The sequence below is a fragment of the Miniopterus schreibersii genome (genome assembly GCF_964146895.1).
Source record: "Miniopterus schreibersii genome assembly, chromosome: 22".
NCBI lineage: Eukaryota > Metazoa > Chordata > Mammalia > Chiroptera > Miniopteridae > Miniopterus > Miniopterus schreibersii.
In genome coordinates, this window is record NC_138124.1 from 13,314,035 (window position 1) to 13,340,942 (window position 26,908).

The 26,908-nt window shown below is 45.6% G+C and overlaps 1 protein-coding gene across 1 annotated transcript in view; it reads left to right on the forward strand.

Moving 5' to 3' along the window:
• Nucleotides 1-26,908, forward strand: part of NR2F2 (nuclear receptor subfamily 2 group F member 2) — a 494,304-nt gene that overhangs the window by 25,499 nt on the left and 441,897 nt on the right. Inside the window, exon 2 of the mRNA XM_081124791.1 lies at nt 18,705-18,840. The gene's annotated coding sequence lies outside the window, so the exon portion shown is untranslated. The remainder of the gene's footprint in view (nt 1-18,704; nt 18,841-26,908) is intronic.

The window sequence follows — 26,908 nt, forward strand, 5'->3', positions numbered from 1 at the left end:
AAACAGGTGACGTCAGGAACCCCATGAAAAATGAAGGATATTCATCTTCAACAGGGACTCCAATGTGGAAGTTATTTAAATGTCTTAAAGTATATTGGAATGAGCATAAAATATGCTTTTTTCAAAAAGTTAAATAATGAAAAAAACCCTCCCTGGATGAGTAGAGAAAAGAGTCTCAAAAAATAAAAAATAAAAATCTCTTATTGGGAATCAGTAAAAAGACAGCATTATTTTGGATGTAAGTGTCGTTTCACCTCCAAGTTCAACACAACCTAAGAATCCAGAAAATGTGGGAAACAAAGTCACGCGATGCTCTCTCCTTACTCCAAATGTCTCTCTCTAAATTTTTAAAAACTGTACAAATCAATATATAGGAATGTGGGCGGAGCGTCCATGGTAAACACATTTCAGTCGCTTCCAAACTGATTGGGTGTTTTCCTCCTGGGTGACACTCATGTGAAAACACAGCCTGAAAATGTGAAAGGGACACACTTGCGACACCACAGCCTATGTGTTGCTTTTGTAACACAGCAAATAACAAGGCCTAACGGTCTCGTGCCTCCGGTCACAGTGCCGCGTTGAGCGCCTGTGACACTGAGAGGCGCCCGCGACGTCGGTGATGTGATGGGAATAGATCTGTGATGTCTCCATGGGAAGTCATAGGTATTGTTAACACCGTTCTGACGTGTCACCCGTGTTCATCAGGACAGGGCATACGTGCTACATTTCACTTAGAAATCAGTGAGCCTGAAGATGCGACTGTGCCCGTCCAAGTTCACGGGTCCACGGCCCTGGGACCCCAGAGGAAGAATTACGGCGCTAGAACCTGTGCTAAGTACCCTGGTCTGAAGCCTTAGAAACTTCTTTTTATTTAATCAGCTTGGGACACTCTTGTCTTTCTGTCGTCATGGGAGCTCCCCATTTGCTCTTCGGTACCTAGTCTTTCACCTTCTGAAGTCTATCAAGAGCACAAGTCTTAGAAATCGTCATGGATACTTAAATTGTCGCTCCTACCTAGACGTGGGCCAATATCATTATGGTGTTGATGTTTCCGGTGGATTGGAAATTTCGGGTGCCAATGTTAGAATTTAAGGGACAGTCGGGTTTGAAGGGAGGTGCAAGACAATGCATGTGGAGATACGACACTATATTAAGAAATGAAATATTTCAAGAGTGGTCATAGTCTAGGAAGTGCCTTCCCCCGTGGGGAACCTCCCACCCCATTGTGCAGGGTGGAAAGATTAGACTTTGGGACCAGTATGCAGATGGCGGGGTACTCAATTGAACCTAAACCTTAAAGCTTTTGGACACTGACCCTTGCTCTTAGATAGATGTAATAATTCATTCTCCTGGATCTGAAACAATTCTTCACACCGGGAGATGAAAGGCCCAGGGTGTATATATAGCTGAGGATATCATGAGGGGCAGGCTGATGGGCACTTGTAGAAAGGGAAACACCATTAGATTAGGAATCCATTGTAAAGACAGGATGCAGGTCTAAATTGGTGCTTGGGGCATTTGTCAAGGTTTTGCATGTCGTTGGCTCCCCATGAAAGTAACAAGTCCAAATACAATTTGTGTTCGTTGCCTTTGGATCTTCATGCTTAGAGAGGAAGGACTCAGGATGGGAGTCCACTGATCTTGAGTTTCATGAGCAGACAGAGAGTGGGGCTCTCCATTGCTTGTTTATATTCGAGGGGCTAAAAAAGATTAATTGATTGTTCAATAAATTATCACTTTACAGATCGGGTTAGTCTCTTAAACAAACCACCAATCACCTTGTTAACAGGAGATATAAATTAATTGTTTTCAATAAGACGAACATTATCCCCTCTGTAGGTGTGGCAATTAGGTTATTGATTTTAGGTAAATGTCTAGTTAATTATGCAATAGGCTTCATTTCTTCTGTTAATTAAGCTACTGCTCTTTTAAGTCAATAAACTATAGCCTCGGGAGAAATGAGATTTTTCCCATTAGAAGGGTCCAACTGCTTCCTCCAATATGGGGCAGAATGTGACCTGTCTTCTTCTGTCCAAACAGAGAGGCAAATGAAGAGAACCTGTAGGAGTGAATTGTAGCTCAAGTTCATTTGTCCTGCATTTCTACAATCCACATTAAATGGAAATCCAAAGAGAAATACTTAACTTGAAGAGAAACTACTTCTTTCTCTTTTGTAAAACTCCGCCTGAAAGAAATTCATCTCTGCCTTGTTTGGTTTCACAATGACCAGCTTTAACTTGCCTTTCACTCTTCTGCACCCAGGACCCAAGGGCTTCCAACAAGGTGTCAGGTCCTGTGTGTGTTAATCATTAACCCAACGTAGCAGGGAGAAGGGACTATTTTCAGAGGGAACAGAGCCTCCCTGCAACTCTCAGCACCCCCTCCTGCAGCCCCGCCCCGATTCTTTAGTCTTGACCAATGGTGAATCCAGAATTGTTGACTCTTGTCCTGCTCTAACTGGGGAGGTTTTTTATTTATTTGTTGTATCTTTTGGGGAGGTGGAGGGGACTCTCGGTTGCTTTGCCTGGACTTGGAACTTGGCTGTGCCTCTCACTCTTATTTCATAACTGGGTGGGGTTTCTGACCCATCGATTTATTCTAGACTTTGCTTTGTATACGGTGGCTTCAGGGCCAAGGTCTCAAATGCGCCCTCTTTTGCTAATCTGATTGTGGTCTGCGCAGAGTAGAGGCACCACATTAATTAAATAAATGAATGGCAAGGTGGGAGCCTTGTAGTAGTGTATTGGGAGAAAGCCCTGGGTCAATTCTATGCAGGAATGTCACTAGCTCCCAACAATCATAAATGGGTTATTTTTTCTTCTTGGCATTGACCTAAGGGTGACTCCCAGAAAGAATAATGACAGTGGCCGTCATTGCATTTATTGAATGTTTACTATGTTTCAGACATCATTCTAAGATCAGTGGCATGCATCATCTTATTTAGTCTTCACAAGAACACTTTTCAACACATTTTACTATCCTCATTTTATAGATGGAGAAACCGAGGCTTAGGACCCAATGCCACATAGGTACTAAGCAGTGACGTTGGGATTCAAACCCAGGAAACATGACCACAGAACCTGTACTTTTAAACACTATCCAGGCACCAGTGTTCAGACAAAATGACCAGGGACAAAGGATCAATAGCGTGTCCAGCTGGTTCCGTTGACCTGAAATCTCTTTGGTAAAAATGACAACCGATATTTAATAAGAACGTATTTCGTTTGCTAGTTTCAAAGTGAACATGTAGCCTGCGATTTTACCAGCCATAGCGCAGCCATTTAAGGGGGCTTGGCATTCTGTGAAGCAGGATAGATGCTGAATGTAAGACCACTGAGTCCAACATCAGCACCCCTTTTCCTGCTAATGATCTGAACACTAAACATGAATGATGCATAAACAAAAACGCTCTTCTCCTCACCGAATTACTTGCTCGTACACAGAAGTAGCTGCAGAGCGAATTCACATTATACTTTTATTGGAATATTCCCCAATTAGTTTACAATAGTTGGAAACAGTCCTACTGACCACAGAATGACTTTTGCTGCTGCTTTGGAACCAGGGTATTTCCTTTTATGGTAAAAGTTATAATTGACCAAAGAAACCCTACTTGTTAAAAATAATCCCCATACAAAAAAACCTGGTAAGAGTGGGGCTGGTCTTTGCATGAAGCCTGTTTGTTCCACATAATTTCCTGAAGCTGTTTTCAATCATGCAAATGATTTTTCCCTTTGCAATATGCTAATGCAATCTGATTTATTTCAGTTGTAAAAGTTAATTACAATGTGTTTGTGAGTCCCTAAAGATGATGTATTAAATGTTTATAACCAGGATTATTAAAATGTCCTGTCTCGATTACAGAGCTCCTCTTTCAAACACTAGAACTAATTGTAACCTTAAATCACAGCAACCTCACCGTTAAAATTAACACCAGGGCAACATTGCATAATTTTAATTAATTTTAATTTGGCCAAAGCAAATTAATTTTGGTTTTCTAGGAGGACAGCTAAACTCTTTTGTAGCTAGCCTGCTTCTGCTGAACACGGGGTTCATAAACTTCTCTTCTTTCCAGTGATTTTGTGCCTCTGAGGATGGACCATGGGGTGGGATCCGTGCTTTATGTTTTGGTTCCAGTTGGCATAGTTGGTTCTCTCTGCTCCTCTTTGCATTTCAGTCAGGAAGTAAGACCAGAATGTGTGCAGTTCCATAGTCAGGGAGACAGACTTTTTGCTGTTTCATAATCTTCTTAACTCCAATCTTTGCAAATAGTGATGTTCAGAGGCCAAGAGATGTGTTGTCTGAGGTTGTCACCCTCAGCGCTCATTAAACAGCGGCCAACGCTTTTTTCAAAGTTTTCAAAATGATTTTCTAAGGAATATCTTCTTTTACATTTTAAACTGTGTGCGACATAATGTCAATACCGGGAACATTTTTGTTACCAGTTGTTTTAGCCGTCTTTTTCCTCATAGTGCGTCGTTCCGTCACTTGCCTGTTCATTTTTTACTGTGTGCTAGACATTTGCTAGAGTCCTGGGTTTTTGTAACTTTGGATTAAAAATTTTCTCACTCCTCCGTTGAATTAATTCAGGCACAGGAAGAGGTTTCGTGGTTGTAAAAAGATCTGGAGAAGTTTGGCTGAAGGCAGGGAGACAGAGAAGAACACTGATAGGAACCACATGGCAAAAGGCTACACCGATGGCAGTGGCAATGGCAATGGAGAGGGGATGGGGTGTGGCTGAGAGATGTACAGTAAGAATAGAGAGGTGACATGTTAGATGTAAAGTCTTTCTTGTAATATTTTATCCATGGCAGCATCTCTGTAAATTAAAGACAATACATCCTTATGGCTTCCTTATACTTGCTTGAAACCAAACCGTGTACAAATACCAGCGTCTTAAATCAAAATATTTAACCTCTGGATAGATTACTTGCTTGAGCGATTTTCGTTTTAACTGTTTCACATTGCTTTATCTGGGAACGAGATGATGTGAATTGCCCACCAAACAAAGAAACTTTCAGTCCCAATCCGGGTGGATGCGACAGTTCCATTTATCTTCATCTTTGCGGGCGATGATATAAATACAGTTCGCATTGTTCTGCCCAAACTATTCCAGTTAAAAAATGCAATCATTTGCCTTCCTCTGCAGCTTAAGGTACGTGTGACCAGGGAGACCTTTCTAAAAGTACTTAGAAAATAGATAAGGGCTATTCTACCCAAATATATGTGCAAGGAGGAGATGATAGCCATCTCGCCGGAGCCTAATGTTTCTAGATAAAAATTTCTGGTCATGGATGATTTTTAAAACACGTATCTGCCTTCCTGTGTTTCTTCTACTCACGCCTATTGTTGACTCCAACTCTAAAATTGGAGTTGGTGGCAGAGTTGTCCCTTGCTCACGGAGGGTTATCAAGCCATAATGCGCTGCTTTCCTCTTTCCAGGGCCTTAATTGTACTGGTAATCTCAAAATTTACTTTGAATTGTGAGAAATGGAGGGGCAGGCGGGGCACCGAGAAGAGCGAGTTGGGTTGTGAAGCAGGGGCTGGTTATGTCATAACTGCAGCGTTTCTCATCGGAAAGTCGCTTTCCCAGCTATGGGAAAGACTAAAGATCGCTTAGGAACATCAGGGGGGGGATGAGACACCTCTCCCCTCATTTCTCTCGCATTTTTTGCCGAGTTGAAAAAGCCAAGAGCTCCCAAGTCAGAATGAATCACCCGACTGGAATTCACACCATAGAGTAAGACGAGGGGGCTCCACGCTCTGAAATGCCAGATGCACATGTCACAGTTAGAGCACATTTCCTAAAAGACAGCTTAAGGCCTGTCCCATCCCACCCACTCCTCCCAAACGCTGGTTTGTGTCTTGTCACCTCCACCGTAAACAAAGCACGAGGGCCCTAGAGAGATGTGTGGGGACAAAGCCAGAGAACCAGTGGGGAAAAGACAAGACAGAGACAGCCTGGGTGCTCGGAGCCAAGAAGGAAAAACTGAAAATTGTGCACAGGGAGATGTGGGAAGATTCCTCGCGTCCTGCTAAAGGGAGCCAAGTTCAAACAATTCTATCCACAGTGACACTGAGCGAGTCCCAAAGTCGCACCGCTGATTGTACCTTGTGCTTTGTCAGTGGCCCTGCTCTCCAGGCCGGAGGGAAAACCTCCGAGTTACATCTGGTGGGTATGTGGCAGATCCCCAGGAGGCCTGCGCAAAGGTGCCCATTGAACCAGCGGGGGGCGTCTCCCCATTTGCTCTCAGGAGCTCTTAACTCCTCGGCGCTTTGTGCCAAGGGGACGTGTATGTAGGTTCCATTACATACTATAAGTTGTTGACTGCTTGGTAATTGTTTCATTTCTAGACACATTTTTCTGATTACCGATGTGATAAATGTATAGATTTGGAAATTTAGAAAATGCAGGAAAAGGGAAAGAGAGAGAGAGAGAAAGAGGAAAATATGAAGGTTACCCCAATGGCATTATTCATTGTTTGAAAATCAATCTGTTTGTCATTTTTTAAAAATAAAATTGGATGCACGATCGCAATATCCAAACTGAAAGCCTTTAAAAATAGCTTTGGGAGAGGGATGGCCACATGGAATAATAATATGAATTTAGCTCTAAAAAGAGGGGGAAACAGGGGACTTACTTTCAAAAGGAGTTATCTCTTAAATGGGAGGGAAATTAGTGAAAAGCTCACAACAAGCCAGGAAGGCTTTTGGCTTTATGTAATTATATCCTTTAACTTTTTGTGAAAGTTTTAATGAAGCTAGGGTGTGTGTTTTTTTTTTCTTTTATCTAAATTTATTTTCATCTTACATAGTAGAGCTTTTTTACTTGAGCTTTTTAACTTGAGCTCTGTATTTTTGTCTTACATAGTAGAGCTTTTTTACTTGAGCTCGGTTAGAGCCCACACTGCAGGTGGAAAGAAGGGGTTGGAGAGAGATGATGGGTCATCAGATGCAAGCTGAGTGACTCGGCCTTGGCCGAGTGAGGGACCCTTTGGGCGAATCGGTGGGAGCTGAAGCCGGCAGAGGCCTCGTTTAAATAGCCGGGGGCCTTGTAAACGAGGCTGGGCATTGGCCGTCACGTTGGATGTGATGAGGAGAGTTGGGGGGATTCAAGCGTGGGACTGAGGGGAGCGTGTCTGACTCTTAGACATGCACCCTGAGCGTCAAGTGGCCCCGGTCGCAGGAGATGAGCTGCGGTGACTCGGGGGCCCCCGATCCTCCTGCACACACAGCTCACGTCTGGGTGGGACCCGCCGCTCAGCAGTGGTGAAGATGCGGGCAGGACACAGGCTGGAAAGACATCGGATCATAGAAATAGTAGGACTCGGTGACTGCTGGGAGGTGGAGGGGACCGAGGGGACCAAGTCTCAGCCAACAGCCAGGCTCTGGCTCCCAGTCTGGAAGCCGCGATGGAGATTTTTGGGGGAAGGCAGCCGGGCGGGAGATTTTGTGGTGAGAGGATGAGCTCAGCTCTGGGTAAGATTTTTGAAGCCCTCCGGGGACATCCGGGGACAGTAAGTGGTTTTAAATATAGAATCCAATTTCTGGACAGTTATTGAATAATTGCTATGACTTACATGATGTTAGCTATGTTCTGGAAATTTCTAAGTGCTTTGCATACTTTAACCAATTCAATCCTCCAAACAACCAAATTGAACTTATTTTAAGATGATTAAAAAGTCAAATGGAGCAGTTAAGTGGCTTCGCCGTGGTTGCACGGGGAGAGGAGAAGAAATTAGACATTAGCAGAGGAAAAGAAAGACAAAGGGAGAAAAAATCCAAAGGGACACCAACAGATTTTTAAACATGGGAAGAAAGGTAAGGAATCCACGGCTCAGAAAGAACAGGCGGGAAGTTGGGAGAGGAAACAGCTGCTGGATCCTGGAAGCCGAAAAAAGACAGTTTGAGGACAAGCAAGCGGCCAGAACAGGCCGAAATCGGAAAGTGCTCCCCACACTTGTGCTCGGGGGTCCAGGACAGCGGTCGCCCCGGAATTCTGCATAAGGACAGACGGGCTGGGGGTTGACACCATTTGGCATGATCCTCATGTAGATGGGGCTCCGCACCCCGTAGTAACGCCACTGAGCCTCAGGCCAGAGCAGCCACAGCCCCTCAGGTGCTACGTTGGGCCAGGTAGCCGCGTCCCCAAAGTGCCACCCAACCCCCTGGTTATCCACTGCGGCCCTCACCATTTATCATTTTAAGAGCTGGCTCCGTGGTCCCCTAGCCTCCAGCTGGGGGGCACTTGGAGAGGAGCTCAGGCTCTGGAGTGAGACTGTACAGGCCCAAATACGGCCACCAAGAGCCCCAGGACAGATTCTTCAACGTCTACGGACCTCTGCTTTGTGGTCTGTGGAATGGAAACAGCATTCGTAGTTTCTGTTTTATTTCAGGGGGCTTTGGAGTTCTCAGGCTGGCAGTGGGTTTGCAATGAGCACACAGCCCATTTTAACTGTAAGTGACCTTCAAAGTCCCCATCACTCACAGGGCCGTGCGGGCCCCTATCACCTGGTAGACCAGCTGTCTGTCTGCATCTGTGTCTCTTGTGAGCTGTGAGCTGACCCCCCACCTGGGCTGCTCCTCCTGAGAACCCCACTCCCTGCTTCGGGGTGGGGCCTAGCAGCAGCTTTCTGAATAAATGAACAAACCTGGGTTAATTTTAATAAATTAAAAAAACTGGGTTTTTTCCCCAGTGCTTGGATGAAGGACATAACAACCACAGGGGAAGGTGATCCTCAGTTATTTCCCTGCACCTCTTCAACCTTATTTTAAATGGGGTCTGATTTCTACAGGAGGACAGGAGCACATGTCCTGCGAATCATTCACCTTTAAAACTCCGTAGGCTGATAAACATCAGAGTCAACTATGGCTGCACATTTGATAAGCTCTTCTACTTGAGCGTGAAAATATATATTCAGCCCGGCCGGTGTGGCTCAGTGGTTGAGCGTTGGCCACGCACCAAGAGGTCCCTGGTTCGATTCACGGTCAGGACACAGGCCCGGGTTGTGGGCTCGATCCCCAGTGGGGGGCGTGCAGGAGGCGGCTGATGGATGTTACTCTCTCATCATTAATGTTTCTCTCTCTCCCTCTCCCTTCCTTTTGCTGAAATCAACAAAAACCTATTTTTTTTAAAAAAAACAAGGGATATGCCATATCAAGTCTTTTGTCAGTACAAATAAATTGCAAATAACTACAAACACATGTATTTACGAGTAAAATTATTACAAATTCAATGCAAATAAATACAAATGAAATCGTTCTTACATGGAAATCATACTAATACCTTCTCTACGGGGTCGTATGGAAAGTGCTCATACATTTAGGTCACAGTGAATGAAGACTCCTGCTCCCTAGCGGGTGCTCGGAAAACACTGGTCCCTTTGTCAGCCCCCCCTCTAAGAACACATCCGAAAAACCGAAGCAGATGTGCCCAAAAGCTACATTTTTTCCCTCCCCTAATTATCCAGGGCAAAGGAAATTCCCTTCTTTATATCGATGCCTCTCCAAGTGCAAATTGGCAAAAACAGATTCTCAAGACACAGAAATATGCGTTTCGTTTGTGCTTTAAAAGGCAAAAGACCTACAACTGGGCTCGTTCCCTCCGGGGAGATGGATTTGATGGTATCCGGCCTTATTTGTCAGCAAGGGCAGGGACAGGCCTGGGGCGTTGTAAGCGGGCCCTGGGGAGAAAAAGGGGTCAGGAGCTGCAGGATTGGGGCTCTAACCCGGAGGACAACTTACAGCGGTGGCTTGTGACCTCCTGTGAGCTGGGACACCGAATGGCAGTGGGTCGATTGACTTTTCCACAAGCTCCTTTAAAGTCACCGTAGCGGGGCCTGGCCGGTGTGGCTCAGCGGTTGAGCATCGACTGAGGACCCAGGAGATGGGGGTTCAATTCCCAGTCAGGGCCCATACCCGGGGTGCAGGCTCGATCCCCAGCAAGGGGTGTGCAGGAGGCAGCCGATCCATGACTCTCTCATCATTGATGTTTCTCTCTCTCTCCCCCTCTCCCTTCCTCTCTCTGAAATCCATAAAAAAAACACACATATTTTTTAAAAAAAGAAGTGGCTTCCATAATTCTGAATTTGGATCAGGCTCAATTTGGGGGCAGCCTTTATACAGTGAATGGGTCAGTGAAGAGCAGGCCGTGCAGAAGGCGAGGCTCCCCTCATTGTTTAGCTGAATTACTCCCGCCGTTATTTCTGTTCTGCATCCCCCGTGCGCCATGTGCCTTAGGACCCGCGATGCCTGGACCAGCGGCCCCACCAGCAGATGGAAAAAGTCAGCTAATTGCGTCCACCGGCTCTCAAATCGCGCTGGAACCGGCTGGGTTGCCCACGGTTTCCAGCCTCAGGGCTGGAAGGCTGGATGCTAAGGTCATCTGGGTCTCTTACGGGTTTACAGAGCCCCCGTTTCAGGTGTCACCTGGCCATTTAAAATATTTCTTTGAATAAAACATACACGGCCCTCTACAAACCCATGCCCCAATTTATTTTATGCACGTATTTTTTTTTCTTTAAAGCAAAGAGGGAAAGCAGATGGCTTGAATCATACTTTATAGTGCTTTTATTTGAATTTGGAAATATACACATGTTCATACGGTAGTATCTCAACAACTAAAAAATGTCCATTAAGCGCCATTACGTGGAAAGTTGCGGGGCTCAAATGGATCATTGTGTCTGAACGGCGGCTGGGACAGGCCCGGGCTGTAATTCTGCTGCCTGGGAGCAAATACGCATTTCTCGTCTCCAATAGCTGACTGTTGATAGAGTCCCGAGAAGCCCCACTCCGCTCTCTTTTAAGCTAGTTCTGAAGTGAACCCCAAAGTCGCCTTGGCTGCTACAGTTTTCAAAGCGAGAGGGACAGAAAGTGGCCGTTTGAGAAAAGAGGCGCCTTAAATATATGTGGCAGGGAAGAAAAAGGAACTGGGGCTGAGCTGTGGGGACCCTTTCCGCTCCGGGCCTTGGCTTTGCTGAGGCCTCTGCCCTGCAGGCCCGAGGTAGCTGGCAGCTGGCAGCTGGGCACCGATGCGCTAGGGATAAACCATAACCCAGAACCATGTCCCGGGCTCCAGGGCCGAGTCCTGATCCCACCACCAGCCCTGCTGTACAGACGAGGTAAGTAAAGCATAACAGTCATTGAAAGATTTGTCCCTGCTCGTAGAAAGAGTCACCAGCAGCGTTAGAACTAGAATCTAAATCTTCTAACCCCCGATTGGTACCATTTTAGACCCATTTTACAGATTGGCACATTGAACTGAAAGAAAGTTACTTACCAGAACCATGTCATCAGTAAGTGATAAACAGAGAGCTAGGAAGTGGCTGCGTTTCTAGATAATAAATTTGTATTTGGAATATATGTTTTGGAAATAGCTCAGTTAACTGTAGGTGGCCAAGTCACTCAACTTGATCCAATAGCGCGTTCTCTCCGAAATACCCTGTCACTGACTATAGACAGGACCTCCGCGTTTCGGAGCTAACCAGGTGTATTTGCCGACCTGGGTCACTCACCGTGGGGACGTTAGCTTGTCCGCTTCCAGTTGGCAAATATGAACAGGCTTCTCACGGAGAGCTTTCCCTTCTGCTCTTTAAAACCTGACCCTCCCAGTTCTGGAGTTGACAGAAGTCCTCTGGTTTGATTTTTGAGTGTACAATGTCTACAAGTGGTCAAGTTCTTTAAATAAATTGAATGCTTCTCTTTGTAACACCCCCCCTCCCCGCCCCAGGCACACTAATTTGCTTTTAGCAAGTTTGCAAAGAAATCTCCATACCTCAAAATGTGTAGGCCCCCTTAACTAAATGTCTTATTTTTTTAAAATATGTTTTTAATGATTTCAGAGAGAGGAAGGGAGAGGGAGAGAGAGAGAAACATCAATGATGAGAGTCATGGATCAGCTGCCTCCCGCACGCCCCCTGTTAGGGATCAAGGAGCCTGCAACCCGGGCAGGTGCCCTGACCTCCTGGTTCATAGGTTGACACTCAACCTCTGAGCCACACCGGCCGGGCTGTTCTACGTGATCTTTGAGGCAGGAAAAGCAAACATTTATTTCAACTTGTCCTAAGATGACTGAAATGGCAAAAATGCAATAATGCACCAGCGTCCCCCCGTAAATCTTCTGGGCTAATTTGGCAGCCCTGGGGGACGGCAGTGGGGCGGTAGATAAGGGAAGGCGACGGTCACACTCATGGCCTCCTCTGAGCCATGTTCAAATTTTGGTCAAGGAGTAAAATGACATGTTTCGGAGCTGGAATGATAGACTGGAAAGCCCGCCGATCTTCGTTCAGAGCTCCTTTCTGGGAGGAGGGAAACAAATACCAACCAAGTGCTACAGCCACCCAGGAGTGACCCCCATGGGCTGCTCCCGCAGGCGACGTGAACCGTGAGAAAGTTCAGATGTCGCGGGCAGAGCGCCCTCGCTGCTCAGGACGTGGGGGGTGTCGCAGCTTCAGGCCCAACATGCTCCCCCTCTGCTCCTGAGATGAGTTACCAGAGGCTTCCCAGTAAGACACCAAAGAGACAAGTTCTAAAGCTGACCCTGGAAACTGTCGCGTTGGAAAAGGTCCTGTAGGAGTCAACCAAGCGCGCCGGGGAAGGCTCTGAGACACACACCAGCACGGCAGGCCATCTCTCTGGGGAAGCTCCAAAACCACGACCTGTAGGATGTCTGCTGAGATTTGGGGGCTCACTCTGGAGGATCATTTGGTAACCCAGCGACACCATCCAGCCGCTCATTCACTCATGCAACAGAGATTTGCTCAGTGCTCCCTAGATGATCCCCGCTCCCGGCCCTGGACGTCTCACTGCAAGGTCCTCTCCAAGTTTAGGAGGCGGTGCAGGTTCGGAGCAGGCGAATGACCAGCAGGGTCATGGTATTATCGAGTCTCTTCATGTTGGAGGAAGGATCAGAGCTTGCCCGAGCTTCCTGTGAGACACAGGGACCTTTTCCTCCAGCTAAGGGATCCCTACACCTTAGGCAATCAAGGAGCTACTGGGCTGCGTTCTAACAGGGGTCCTGGTCGTGGTGGGCCACCCGAGGACACACAGAACAGCTCATCTCTGGCAGCCCCGGTCGTGCCAAATGCTTAGTATCTCGCACACGCTCAGCCGATGCTTGTCAAATGAATGACTGGGAGCCAGGCCTGCTGGAAAATGACGCTGGGCTTCGGAAAACACCGAGCACCTCTGTGTGCGCACAATTCAGGGAGGAACCGTACGTGAGGCCCAGGCCATTCTCCAACTCTGAGGACATTAGGTTTCCCCAGAGAGGTGAGGCATTTAACAGCTAAACGAACTATGAAACAGAAGGAAAAGTGCTTGCCTGGCTGGTGCGGCTCAGTGGTTGAGCTTTGACCTATGAACCAGGAGGTCACACTTTGATTCCAGGTCAGGGCACAGGGCTCGATCCCCAGCAGCGGGTGTGCAGGAGGCAGCCGACCAATGACTCTCCCATCATTGATGCTTCCATCTCTCCCTCTCCCTTCCTCTCTCTAAAAATCAATAAAGCATATTTTTTCAAAGTACTAGATATATATGTGATAATCACCCTACTACCAGTAGCAAGAATTATTTTAGGCAATAATATTAGGATGTATTTCATGCACATATTATATATGTAGAAATGCAAAACAAGGCTATGATATGTGTCCTTTCGGAGTGCAATAGACTAAGCATCACACAGACAGAGCCTGATGGAAATGCCATTTCCCACCCATCGCCCGTGTATCCGTCTGTAACTGTTGGGAATCTATTATGAGCCGGGACTATTCAAAAAGAACTGAACCAGGACCACGGGGCCTGCCTCTTTCGTGCTTAAAGTTTAGTGAGGACAGCAAGCACCGAGCCAGGGACTCTGTCGTAAGTGCCAGAAGCAACAAGAAGAGATGGAACCGGAGATAAAAGATGAAAACTCACACAGGCCGAGGAGACAGCCCCTCTGCGGGAGAGAGAACCAGCTGGGGAGCAGCCGCAGGATGGGCACAGGCCCTGGGGGATGCGACGTAAGCGGATCTGAGGATCGGAGAGCAGGCCGGGGGCTTGGGGGCAGAGAGATCAGGCTGGTGGTCCGGGTGCTACAAACGTGGCCAGAGATGGGGGACTTCAGAGACCAAGGGCCTCACTTCATTCATTCATTCATTCATTCATTCATTCATTCATTCATTTGCTCACTCCCTCACCCACTTGTGAATATACTTAATAACAGTACTTTTCCTAGTGTCAAATACCTAAAAAGCATAGGACCCACAAATATGCACTTACATTTGCAATCTTTAAAATAAAAACAGAACAGTGCAGCACCTTCCCATTTCTTGGGTTTTTACCAAAACCTAACAGTTTGTATTTATAAACTGAAGGGGAAAAACCACTGCTTTGTTCTTGTTGCACAGCATGGGTCGGACCCAGACCCCGTCTGAAGGCTTGGGGACCACTGACCTTCATCATGATGGTCTTTTTGTTCTGCAGAGTGGCTGAGCCTCAAGTACCGAGAGGGGGAAAGGCTTGTCCCTTCACGGTGACCGTTCTCCGGGGACCCCTGTCTTGCTCTTAAGTATCACACGCAGCCAGCGAGTCGCTGCCTTGTTGAATGCTCGCCTTTCCCTGCCTCCTCCCAGGTTTTTGAGGAAAGGTTTCCCTTATTAATTTTACCAGCCAGCACTCACTTAGCATTTGCTTTGAGGCGTAATTGACAGGCAGGGTAACACCCGCTGGAGAGAGAGCCATAAATCAGAGATCATTTTCAAAATTGGCTGAGGGGCTGAAGTGTTGAATAGGCAAATACAGGTGAAAATCTCTTTATTAGGGCTGACAGGGACAGCAAATGTCAGCGAAGTGCTCCCTAATGCACCGGGGGAGATTAATTTGGGGGGCCCTTCCTGAGCCGATGGCGTGTCGCATGCTCTCTAACAAGGGTACCCGGTGGGGCTCCCGAGGGGGGGGAGGCGGACTGTCAGTGATGAGCTGGCCCCCGAAAGGCAGGGAGCTCCGTTCCTGTGACACCCCCCTGCTCCCGGCAAATCACTCTCCCGCCTCAGACTCGATTTGCATTTTGCATCTTCCATGGAAAGCGCTGATCCAAAGAACTTGGTACCGCCCGGCTGATGTGGCTCAGTGGTGGAGCATCGTGCTAGGATCCGGGAGGTCGAGGTTCGATTCAGGCCCGGGGTGCAGGCTCCTCGGTCCCCAGTAGGGGGCGAGCAGGAGGCAGCCGATCCATGACTCTCTCTCCCTTCCTCTCTCTGAAATCAATTTAAAAAAAGAAAAAGAGGGCTTATTTTTAGATAATTAAGGAATGAAGATTCTTACCAGCTAGCATCAGGAATATAAATAACATTTTTGAAGGCCACCGCATTGGGGAAGCAAAAAATACCCAGATAAGAAAGTGCTGAGTGGCTACTAATATTAGACATCAATTCTATGCCGGACACCGAGCTGGGCACCTGGCATATTGAATCTTTAGAAACCCTGCAAGGAAACCCTTTGTATTAAAGTCAGTGCAGGCAACGGAAACTCAAAGTAATTGCTATTTAAGTAAGACAACTGATTTTCTTTGAAACAAAAATATGTCAAGGTGAGCAGCTCAGGCCTGACACTGTGACTGCTGCTGGAAGTCCTGCCCCCGCAGGGGTGGCCTCTCAGCCCCTTGCTCTGCTCCTGGGAGGCCATGGTCCTCTCTTGTGGTCCAGCACCTCTAGCATCTTGTCTCTTCTGCATGTCAAGCTGAGGAAGAGATGAAGGATTTTCAGAAAGATGCTGGGAAGTAGCTATGTGACATTTGCATCGCACTCGTCTGAGGTTAACTGCAGAGAGTATGACAATCGTAGCTTTTTTTCTGGGCAGCCATGTGCCCGGCTCACACCAAGGCCTTTCTTACTATAGAAGAGGGTATGAATGAATATTGGGGGACAGTCCCTGGTGTAATATTATTTCTCCCATTTTGCAGGTTAGAAAACAGAGTCTCAGCGAGGTAAAATAACTTTTAAAAAAAGCTAGTAAGCAATCCCAAAGCCTGCATTCGCCTCATTTTTCTCTAAGGCATACAAAGGGTAAAATCCACCTGATTACAGGGTTTACACTGCCAGTTAAGCTCAGTCCAAGGCAGCTGACTCTAAAAGCTCACATCGTGTGCTTATCATATGTAAAAAGCTAACACAACAAACACACACACACACACACACACATGAAAGCTATTTTAGGTCTAGGGCATCATGCTGGCTGTGAAGGGATTTGGGGATATAAATATGGATGAAAATACAGCTATGTTATATCATTTCAGTATGTCTGTAGATGACAATGTTGATGGAAACACAGATACAGGCAGAATCAGAGGCTGATTCTTGGGGGAGCCGGGGACGCTCAAGTCTCAGGACCTCTCACTTCCTTAAGTCTTCAAAGGTGGGGGGATGTCGTTGGGTTGCATCTGAGTTCGTAGAATTTGCAGAAGAGATTTTAAATGTCATGGGTTAAGATTCCTGTCCCTTTCCACTTTTACTTTTTGCCTTTTTTCCTTCGGTCCTTCCCTCCCTCTTTTTTTCTCTATGCAATAGCTTTCTCCCCGACTCGGCCTTTCCACAATTCAAGGTTGGTTTAAGATCCCAGCCTCTGTGAAATTCCTTCCCAAGTCTATAAACTCATGTCCACCTCAGACAACCATCTCCCTCTGACACAGTCTCACTCGGCAGCTCTGTTACTCCTTTGGCTTTGACACAGGTGGATTTGTGTGGTGGTTTTTTCTTTAATACACATGATACATGTACATTAAGAGGTTCTGTCCCAAAAGAGTTCTGTGTCCTTGAATGGAGAGACTGTGTTTTTTGTTTGTTGCTTGGTTGCTGTTTTATTTTATTTTTTTAACTCATGGCAGCTCAAGGGCCAGCAGAGTGACCATGACTGGCTTCCACATCATAAATCTTCTTCAGTACAGTAAGAGATGTAATGAAGCACTCTCCAAATACACATGTGCTTGCCGTGTATACATTATTATAACATAAACACGAGTGTCTATAAACATGGAGTCAGGATGTCTGACTCTGCCAAATATAAATACACTCACATGTATTGATAACCTTCTGTGCTCTGACCATTTATTTTATTCTGTGTTGGGTACCAGTGTTTAATCTAAGCTTTAGGCATTTAGAAATTGTGATATACAAAAACACAGAATTATGGTGAAAGGACTGAATTCAATCCAGGAGGCCTAATCATCGCTATAGGACACACTAAGGACATTTTCAGTGATGGAAGCTTTTTCTTTTTAATGCTACAAAATTCAACTCCATCCGCCTTTCTCTGAAAGCCAACATCTACTTTTCAGGTGCCCCCTTAGTATCCATTATACTCGTACTGATTCTTCCTCCAGTTCAGAAATCCTATAAAAATGTTGTTTATGAAAACAGATGTCCATGAATATTGGCTGTAAACTAGGACACAATTTACATTTCTAAGATATACAATCGTCTAGGCATTAATTGAGAAATATGAAGTATAGTTTGGGTAGAGATGGTATTTTCTAGATAAAAGTTATCTACAAATGCTATGTAAAAATTATTCGGCACAACGTAGGGAGCAGAATATTGAGAAAATGGCTTGAGTGGACCCACGGGCAAGGGTCATGGCCTAGGGTTTGCATCTGGCAAAGATGTTGGCAGCCAGGGTTTATGCTACAGGCTTTTGGTGATTGCTTTCCATGCCAGGAATAAAACTTTGGCTTAAACCATCTTAAGGTGGAGTAGCTTCATAGATCACTATTACTTAAAAGATTCACCAGCCCTCCATTTGCCTATTTTTCCTTATACGTCATTGTTTTTCTGAATCTGTCCGGGCCCTGTGAGGATGTTTCATTCACCACTTTCCCTGTCCCACCTCTCTGTCTGGTTCTCTAAGATCAAAAGACCAGAAAGAAGTGAGACTGACAAAGAACTTAACAAAGACTTTTTTTTTTCTGATTGAATCTTAAGTTTAAAGAATCTGCTTCTAAAAAAAAAAAAATTAAAGAAGTATATCTAGGGTTTTGAAAATCAAACCCAAGAAATTTCCTCAGTGCTCTGACAATACCTAAAATTAATATTTTTAATGTTTGTCTGCCCCATCATGTTGTACGATATTACCTAAGGACCGAAACAAATATCTTACTCATAAATATGTCTCCAACACCTCACAAAAGTCATGGTTAAATGCTGGCTTAATTCACTGGGAAAAAAAAGTGTGTGAGGAGGGCAGGGGGTGGCAAAAATTTTCAAATTCAGTGATAAATTAAATAACTCAGACTTTATATCTGCTTTAGCCTAAATCCTAGAGCAAAAATGATGTATTTAAATTCAAAGTGTCTCATATATATTTTTACAACCCATCGCTCACCCTTTCATGAATCGTTTTAGATCGTGGTTGAATCTCTCACTAATATGACTTGGCTTATATGTGAGTTACCTTATGCTCCTAGGTACCCATCTGCAGGTGTTGTATAGATTGACTACTGACTGGCATTTTTGTATACCATTATCTCTAGAAATTTCCTCCTTGAAAGCTGCCTCCCTCCTTCTAGGGAACCCATCTTCATCCATAGGACCCCCGAGACGAGTGGTCCAACTCATCCCTGTTTATTCCAGGGAACAGAAACCCCATTCAGGCTGGTTAAATCCTAATAGAAATAGAAGTCAGGTGGACTTCTCTGTGGCGTCACTGAGGACTGTTTTCTCTGTTCTGATTCACAGAACTGGCTCTCCCGTAACTTCAGAAAGGCCGTCAACAAACCCAGGATAAGCACATGCCCTCTTCTGCGATGACAGAGAGGGAAAACCTGGATGCGGGTCGACTCGAAAGCAAGAGAGAAGCTAGGAAGTGGAAACAGTGAGTATGGAAAATTTTTTTGCTTTGCTTTTTTTTTTTTTTTTTGCTGTAAGAGAAGCAGAGAAATGGAGTGATAATTAGAGGGAACTGCAGAATCCAGAGGAAACAGGGAATGAGTTGTATATTATAATTATGGTGGCGATGATGATTTTTTTCCTGAGAGTTGAGCCAAAAACAACTTGTTCGTGCATGTTTTCCAGTGTTTATGAGCCCTTTTTACCTTTTCCCGTGAACTACCTGTTCTTTGCCTGTCCTATTGGGTTCTTTCCCTTCCCATAGTCTGGATACACTCTTTTTCTCTGTGCATGTTGCAAATATTTTCCCAAAACGGTGACTTAGTTTTAAATTGGCATTTTACTGTAGAAAATGTCGAAGGGTGAAATCAAATTGTTATTCTCGGGGAGAATTCAAGCCTGGCCTAGAATCAATAACCTTTTTTCTAAAACATTGATGCTAAAACTGAGTACAGCCCGGCCGGCACAACTCAGGGGTTGAGCGTCAACTTATGAACCAGGAGGTCGCGGTTCGATTCCCGGTCAGGGCACAGGCCCGGGTTGCGGCCTCCTCCATCCCCAGTAGGGGGCGTGTGGGAGGCGGCAGCCGATCAATGACTCTCTCATCATTGATATTTCTATCTCTCTCTCTCCCCCTCTCCCTTCTTCTCTCTGAAATCAATAGAGATTTTTTTAAATTAGCTATGAAAAAAGATCCTAGATTTATTGAATTTCAAGTCCTGCTGGCAGTTGCCTTGGCAGGGCCAGACCAAATGATTTCTCTGGCTGTATATGGCCCGCAGGCCGGACGTTCCCCATCCCTGCAAACCATACCATGGAGATTCACAAAGACAGAAATTCTTTGAATAGTTTTGATAGTCCAGGCTTCCTAAGAATATAAGACAGGCCATTTTGAGGCTAAACCAGAAAAAAAGAAAAAAGAAAAAGATGAATCATTAGAAACACAAAAATTCTGTGTGTGACGCCCTTCTGTATTAAAAAGACCCACTGCAAGTTGGAAAGTTCCGAAGTCTTTGTGGTGAATGAATTATAATGCCATCACTGGGTCGTGAACTAGGCCCACCCACGGGCGACTTTCCAGACTGAAACTGGCTAGGAGAGATCGGACGAGCCCATTGGTAGCCCACGACGTCTGGGGGGCAGCCAGGAAATTGAGGTTCAAGCCCCCTATTTAGGAGGCACTTCCCCTTCCTCTGCATCATCAGATTCAATGTGAATTCCCAGGCAAGGCATCTGGGCTGGCAACGCATTGCCAGTCACACCCTGAAGAACACCCAGAAAGTTCTTTGTACTAATCCCTCAGTGCAAGAGCTCACGAGAAATATTAACGTGTCAACATCTGGCTGACACCTTTGCTACGTTTTCATCATGTTGCTGATGGGAAGCATTTTGCCTTCAAATAAGCATAATTTGCCAGTCTTTTCTATCTCTCTCTTTTTTTTGTGTGTCTCTCTCCCAGCCTAATAAATGGTGTCTGAAGCCCAAGAGAAACTCATTTCTGTTAACAGATCATTTGTAAATCTTTAAGGGCAGCTGGTGAGAAAGGGGCATTTTTTTCCCCTTCTGTCTTAACTTTGCTGGTTGTCTCTCTAAATGCGAAATGACACCTCATTCAAAGCTTCCTGGTGTCATCTTAATCTCCCTTATTTCACACTTCCTACCTTTTTGATATCGCTGTAGACTGCGCGGAGGCTTTTCAGCTAATACTGTAATGCCTATTATCTGAGGCATTTAGGTATATAGGCTCTTGCCGGCTAAGAATAATGCAGATCAATTGGATGTCAGCAGCCCAATAAAGGCAGATAGTATATGTATTTTTTCAAGGTGGGAAAAAAGACGTCTGCCCACCTGACCTTAAAGCCAGCACGTTTCAGCGTGAATATATTTTATGCATGCATGGGATAAGGCTTTACCTTTCTTATGAATCTGTAGGGACATCTCACTTTTCCCTGCGGAAGATTATTACCTATTCCGAGGGTGCTCTGATTATAGAATCTTACTAAGACAAGAATAATTGACCATAAAAACCCTTTTATATTCCCACAGTTATTTTTGCATTGACTAAGAGTGTCAAGGAAATCGGATTTTATTAGCCAGCGCCTAATTTTTTTTTTTTACTCCATTTATTATTATTTTTTTAATCTGGCTTCTTACCCCAGTATGTTTTTCGTCTAAGATAGTTGGCAATCGGACAAAAGAACAATTTGTTACAGAACCTTTGCCGCATGGAAGTTCTGTAACCCGAGCATAACAGCAAATATCCAATCAAATAAAAATGTATGAGATCAGCAAAGGGAGCATGCTCCAAGGTGAGGAGCTGGTCTAGGGCCTGGAGAAAAAAAAGGAGTTTAAATAAAAATTTGGCTGCTCGGTTATGAGCAGTGGAACAAAGGGTCAAGCACAGCCTTGACCCTTCATTCCCCTCCACCCACCAAGAGGTCAGATCTGTCAGGGTTGAGCCTGTTTCCAGTAAGGCGCAGGGAGCAGTCGTGCTTGTTAAGGAGCAGCGTGGACAAGCTCTCAAAGGACACTTGCCGGGAAGGAGGAAGTGCATTGACCCTCCAGCAAGTAGGGACGCAGCGGGCAGGAGAAAGGCAGCGACTCGGTACCCATCTGACCCTTGCAAACAGTATCTGCTGTGGTTACCACATGTGCTTTGTTCATTCCCTTTGCTCCCCAAAGCATTCGAAGCAGGGACAAATCAAGAATCACAAGTAGGCCCGGCTGGCGTGGCTCAGTGGTTGAGCATCCAGGAGGTCAGGGTTCGATTCCCGGTCAGGGCACAGGCCCGGGGTGCAGGCTCCTCGATCCCCAGCAGGGGGCGAGCAGGAGGCGGCAGATCCATGACTCTCTCATCATTGATGTTTCTCATCTCCCTCCCTCTCCCTTTCTCTCTCTGAAATCAATAAAAAATATATTTAAAAAAAGTCTGAGAAAGGCAAAATCATATGACCTTGCCAAGGAATTTTTATAGTACCAGAAAGGGAGATTTTGACTTAGCAAGACCGGGACAGGAAAGCAAAGTGAAACAATGGTGTAAAAAAAAACCTGTTTTGTTTCTCACCAATTTCTTAAGGTTCCTTTAACAAACCAGTGATACCGCTAAGACGTTCATTAGACTGCCTCCAATCTGACCACAATAATCCCCTTCTGGCCTGTTTAATAATTTAACGTAAGCAACAGAAAGATCTAAAGAGATCGTCAGGGGTTTATTTGTCACAGAGCTGGCTGCTGATGGGCACAGAGCTTTGTCAGCCGCAGTTACTGGAGTGGGAAGGGAGCCCCTTGCTTCCATGCAACCTTATTTATTTAGGGCCACTCACCGCCATTTCTCGCAGGCACTTCCAACTGTCAGATTTCATTTCAGAAGGACGACTGCGGGCACCGTCTATAAATAAACACACATCGCTGATTTTACCCTCAAAAGAGATAAGAAATCATGCCTTGCACTCTGAATTCCCCCGGATCACTTGGGTACCTCAGGGACTGAAGCGACACCTTGACGACGTTATCATATATTTGCTTGAGGGATAGAGACCCACAAGATGGAAACGCCAGGTTGTTCATTAGAAAAGTTTGCTTTGGCGATCAAATCCATTAGTCCATTCTCAGGACTCCACAGATTTGGTGGAGTATAAACATAACCACCGTGATGATAGAACAGGGCCTGTCCCTGTGAGATTCCATGAATCACAATGACACGGGTGCGTCAACTACTTTTATTTAGCAGATTGCCTACCGTATGCATCCCTGAGCTGGAAATCTGGGGCAGCCTGCACCTCCCCTTCTCTGCCAAACCTCCTGGAGCCTCTACCTGGCTTGGCCCATGGGCTCAGGCACCAGGCCAGCCTTGAACCTATGCCCAAGGGCACATCTGGTTTCCTTCCCTACTCTTTGGCTTGTGCCAACTCAGTATTTCAAAACACGATTATGATCTTGCTGTGCTGTGCTCTGTATCTTTGCCCCTTTGGGATATTTCCTCTTCACTCTTTGACCAGGATTCTTGACCTATTTTGTCCCCAAACCATAGCCTCAAGGCTGGACCATGACAAAAATGTGGTGACGTGACTACCATTTCTCCGGCAAAGTCTACCTGGGTCAGTCACCCTCGACAGATCCTATGGGAAATGCTCCTAACATGTCAAATATCCTGAAATTAATTCACTCATAGAGTCACCAAATCCTACTTCTGTTGACCCCAATGACAGGAAGCCACCTCATTTCATTCCCGTTCATTCTAGGAGCCCATGACCTGATAGAGCCCATAAGTAAGGAAGAGGTGCCAGGTCGTAATGACCAGCAGTGTCATAAAATTGCACCCGGAGTGGGACACCTAGAGCACCAGACTCAGGACTTAGAGTTGGACCCACTGGGCTCCAGATCCCGGCCCCGCTGGTCCCCAGTGTGTGGACTTATCTCAAAGTCTTTGCACCTAATCTGGGAAAATGGGGACAGCGCTTTGTCCTTGATCAGATTGGTACATAAAAGGCGGAGAAGCCCAGGCTCCATATCCAGTTGTCCTTGATTCAAATCCGGGGTCACCGCTTCCTAGGCCCGATCCGCGGGCAGGTTGTGAATATTTAAGGTCACTGTGCTGCAGTCTTGTCATCTACTAAATGGGACTATTAATAGCAGCCAGGCGCTGACTCGCTTTGGGTATGAAATCAGTTAGTATTGACCACGTGTGCAGAAAGGCCTGGCCGCCGTTAATGCTCAATATATGTATGAGGGATGTCGCTGTAACATAGAATTGTCCTATCGCTGCTGTAATAATCAGGACAGTGAGGTGACTATTAACAGTCTTCTTTGCATGTTTGCCTTGGAGCCAACCATAGCCCGGTAGCTGATTGAAGGGGGGGCTAAACCCAAAATATTGAGAGACAAAGTATCCATGAATGGGCCAGACAGCCCCCCCAGGATCCCAGCCAGGCTTCATCCCTGGGAGCTTAGCAAACCAGATCTTCTGGGGGTTCCTTGTGGGGCCTCAGCCTTTGCTGGAGGAGCTGGGGCTAAGTGAGGTAGAGAGAAGACATAGTTCCATTGTCTATTCTAGAAGAATCAATAGTAGTAGAAGAAATCGATTTATTTGATAGCAGGGGCAAAACCTACTGAGCCAGTTTTCATGGGCAAAGGGGAATGTCTTGCATGTCTATGTCGATGATTAATATGAGACAAGCTGTGTAATGAAGAGATGTCTCTTTTCCCCAATATGGGGTCCATAAACGAAAGGCTCGGCAACCCCAGCAGGATAAAGAGAGTGAATGTGAAATGCATTGGTTTTCATTCTAAAGTAATATACTATAGCCTGGCCAACATGGCTCAGTGGTTGAGTGTTGACCTAGGATCCAGGAGGTCAGGGTTCGATTCCTGGGCAGGGCACAGGCCCGGGTTGCAGGCTTGACCCCCAGTAGGGGGCGTGCAGGAGGCAGCCGATCAATGGATGTTTCTCTCTCTTTCCATCTCCCTTCCTCTCTCTGAAATCAATCAAAACATATTTAAAATCATAGTAATAATAAAATAATATACTACATATTTGCATGTACACACTTGGGTACGTATTTGTGTATATGTATAATTTTATATGTATTTATTAAATATATATGGACATATCATTTTAAGTGGAAGGCTCTGTGGGGAATATCAGGATAAAACAGGCTCTGGCTCCTTAGTGCGTAAGGAAAGTAAACTAAGAGCACAAATAATCCTGATGCAGAGCAAGAAGTAGTAAATCTCAAGGAAACCCACAGATGTGGTGCAATTACAGTGCCCAGGCGGTAGGCAGCTTCCTGTATAAGGGGCCAGGCAGGGCTCAGCCGGGGAAGTGGCATTTCAATAGCTTGGAGCTTCCTCAGGACTCTTATGCCAACCGCAGAACACCTCCCCGCCACCGCAGGACCAAGCGTCAACCCATCCCGGGGACACCGCATTGGCCTCCCAGCCTGGCGAGCGGGGACTCATCTCGTAAGACTCACCTCCAGGGCTCCTCTAGGCCCATTCCCCAGAAAGGTGCGGCCCTTTCTTTTTTGGGAACACACAGCCACCTGCTGTCCCTTTGACATTTCAGCCCATTGCTCTGCTTCTGTGCGACCTTCCCTGTTTTTTCCATGGGGCTGGGAAATGCCTTTGAATCCTCAGTGCCCAGCGACTCGTGGAATGAATGAACTCTGCTTTTTCAAATGAAGGCAATGAGGGAGTGTGTTTTTTGTGCAATTCACCTGGCACTTACATGCAGCTTCATGCATCTGGCAGAACCCCAACAAGAGCAGAAACAGTGCCCCCCACTCATGGCATCCACGGGTATAACTGATTACAGTTGATTTCAATCAGCAGCTCAGGATTGAGAGCTGACCCTTTCTCCGGCGAGTTTGAAATGTTAGCGAGAACTTACGAGTTACAATATCGAGTAGTAAAAAGTCAAGTCCGTAGCCTTGTTTCCTCTCGGCTCACCTAGGACACGCTGAAAAGCTATCAGTGGCCCGTGGGTGGCACCTGGAGCCTGGATGGGAGTTGTCAAGATAGAGTGTCACCATCCCTAGAGACAGGAGGGCTCAAAAAGCCCCAGAATCGTCCTGATTTTTGTCAGGCGGTGGAAAAGTGCTAAGGACATAAATTGGTGAGTGCATTTGATAAGGTGAAGTCAAGTCCTTGGGTCCTACAACCGCAATTTCTTCCCCCTTACAAGTCCGTCAGTCAAGTAGATTGCTTGGGAACTAGGTTTCTATGGGATGGAAACAGCAGAAGAAAAAAGGGGGAGAGCTTCTGCACTAAATAATATCTCTTTCAAGTACATTTCTATTAGTGTGATCAGTCTACAGTTATTGACACGCCAAATCTAATGATTAAGTCCCAAGCTTTTAGGCTAAAATATCTCAAATGCCTTCAATGCCTTTATTTTGCTTCTAAGAAGCCACTAGTTCTTTTATTCTCAATTACTTGCTTATTTGCCAAGCAGTGAACAGTATAAATAAAAATGTTGCGATGCTTGAGAATTTCGAAGCAGTCACTTAATAATATATCTTTAATATAACATTTTTTTCAGACATCCCTTCAAGACCTCTTTTTTTTTTTAATTAAGGAGAAAACAAATGACATTTACCTCTTTCCGATGGGGTGTAGAATGTAATGGGAATAAATATATAGGTAGAACTCACATATTGGGCAGCTTTCTTCAAAAAGTTTAAATAACCCAGCCAGTGTGGCTCAGTGGTTGAGCGTCAACCAATGAACCAGGAGGTCACTGGTTCGGTTCCCGGTCAGGGCACAGGCCTGGGTTTCGGGCTTGATCCCCAGCAGGGGGCATGAGGGAGGCAGCCGATCAATGACTCTCATCATTGATGTTTCTCTCTCTTTCTCCCTCTCCCTTTCTCTCTCTGAAATCAATAACAACATATTTTTTAAAAAGCTGAAATAAAAATGCACTGAACAGTGCACGGGCAAATCCCTTTTTATGACATTGTGCCCATGAATGAACGTTCCATTATTTGGCCTCAGCCAAGTTTGTAGGAAATTTAACAAATGAAGACAAAGGCAAGCTTGTAAGAAACCTTTGGCCCTCAATACAAGTAAGATTTCGGTGCCAGAGATTAATTAGTGCTTTGTTCCGCTTTAGAATAGCAAGCGAGGGAGGTGGGTTGGCTCTCTCTCATTCAATTCTATTGACCTGCCAAAATTTTACAGAACTTAGTAACATCCATTATTATTTTTTTACATGGAGTTATCGCTGTCCCTTTTATGAGATCTTATTTGTGTTATCTCATGTTTCTTCCTTCCTTTTCTTTATTTGCTTGTCATAAAATGCTGAATTTGTATAACTTGCAGGTAATTATTTTTATGAGCTCACTGGAGGTTATCTGTGATGCTATCACAAGCCCTTCTCGCAGTCAATAAATCATGCAGAAAATCCCGCGACTCCTCACCCAGGACCTAGCGCTACACGGGCACGGGTCTGCCCGTACAAATACTTTTATAAGTTGGGAACCAAGGGTGTTCTTATGACATGGGCTCTTTTCCTAATTGTAAAAGCTGTATACACATTGCAAAATATATGGATCGTA